Here is a 1,754-nt window from a genome sequence, read left to right as displayed (position 1 = left end):
TTGGTGCGAGTTAGGACATGGGGCAACGAGCACAGGGAGTGATGGGCGAGTGGGACTCGGTGCGAGTTAGAACATAGGGCAGTGAGCACAGGGGGTGATGGGTGAGCGGGACTTGGTGCGAGTTAGGACACGGGGCAACGAGCACAGGGAGTGATGGGCGAGTGGGACTCGGTGCGAGTTAGAACATAGGGCAGTGAGCACAGCGGGTGATGGGTGAGCGGGACTTGGTGCGAGTTAGGACACGGGTCAGCGAGCACAGGGGGTGATGGGTGAGCGGGACTGGGTGCGAGTTAGGACACGGGGCAGCGAGCACAGGGGATGATGGGTGAGCAGGACTTGGTGCGAGTTAGGACACGGGGCAGCGAGCACAGGGGGTGATGGGTGAGCAGGACTTGGTGCGAGTTAGGACACGGGGCAGCGAGCACAGGGGGTGATGGGTGAGCGGGACTCGGTGCGAGTTAGGACACAGGGCAGTGAGCACAGGGGATGATGGGTGAGCAGGACTTGGTGCGAGTTAGGACACGGGGCAGCGAGCACAGGGGGTGATGGGTGAGCGGGACTCGGTGCGAGTTAGGACACGGGCAGTCGAGTTTTGGATCACCTCTAGTTTATGTAGGGTAGAACATGGGGGGCCGGCCAGGGGTGCGTTGGAATGGTCAAGTCTAGAGGTAACAAAGGCATGGATAAGGGTTTCAGCAGCAGATGAGGAGATGGATGATATTGGAGATGGAAGTCGCCGATCTTGGCGATGTGATGTCTCGAAGCTGAGCTCTGGGTCCAATAGGATGACGAGGTTGTGAACAGTCTGGTTCAGCCTCAGCCAATGGCCGGTGAGGAGGTGGAGTTTGTGCCGGGGACCAAAGACAATGGCTTTGGCCTTCCCAATATTTAATTGGAGGAAATTTCTGCTCATCCAGTACAGCAGAAACCTAGAACTAGGGGGCATAGTTTCAGAATAAGGGGCCGCCTATTCAAGACAGAGATGAGGAGGAATTTCTTCTCTCAGAGGATTGTGAATCTTTGGAATTCTCTGCCCTCGTGAGCTGTGGAGACTGGGGCGCTTCTCGGCCTTTTGGCTAAGATCATGCGTAACTGACCTGACCTGACCTGACCTGACCAGCCACCATGACCTCCGGGTGGTTTCTCCCTGGTCAGGAAGGTATATGCTTGCTTTTTTGGAAACAGGAGGTGTGTGGGGTGGCTTGACCCATCCACCTCCATGGCACGAACCTGGTATTGCAGTACTTCCAGGAACGGTGCAGTGGCTCTAGGCCTTTTGGCTAAGAGCATTGGCGCAGAGTGATCCTTGGCGTGTGCAAGGTGACCTCTGGCGTTTGTGATTTGACAAAGAATTGGAACGATTGGCTACGAATTTAAAAAAAAGAAAAATTGAATATATTCAAGACAGAGTTTTGAACTACAGGGGAGTCAAGGGTTATGGGGAGCGGGCGGGGAAGTGGAGCTGAGTCCTTGATCAGATCAGCCATGATCTTATTGAATGGCGGAGCAGGCTCGAGGGGCCGAATGATCGACTCCAGCTTCTATTCCGTCTGATGTCGGACAAGCAGTGTGACAATTCAGAGGCCGTGGAGGGGTGGAGAGAGGTCTTGGTGAGGCATCGTCAGCGTGCGTGCGGACCCTGAGGTGTTTGCGGATGATGTGGCCGACAGACAGTATGGAGACGAGAAATCGATGGATGGCTCAGTGAGTAAAGAAATTCCACTTGTTTTGTTTTTGGACTCTGTGTCTCCCTA

The 1,754-nt window shown here is 54.9% G+C and overlaps 1 pseudogene; it reads left to right on the top strand.

The window, feature by feature from the left end:
* Window positions 1-1,056: 1,056 nt before the first annotated feature.
* Window positions 1,057-1,267, top strand: LOC139233297 (U2 spliceosomal RNA; annotated as a pseudogene).
* Window positions 1,268-1,754: the final 487 nt, after the last annotated feature.

This window comes from Pristiophorus japonicus, chromosome 20 (assembly GCF_044704955.1).
Source record: "Pristiophorus japonicus isolate sPriJap1 chromosome 20, sPriJap1.hap1, whole genome shotgun sequence".
NCBI lineage: Eukaryota > Metazoa > Chordata > Chondrichthyes > Pristiophoridae > Pristiophorus > Pristiophorus japonicus.
This window is presented reverse-complemented; position numbering and strand designations above follow the sequence as displayed.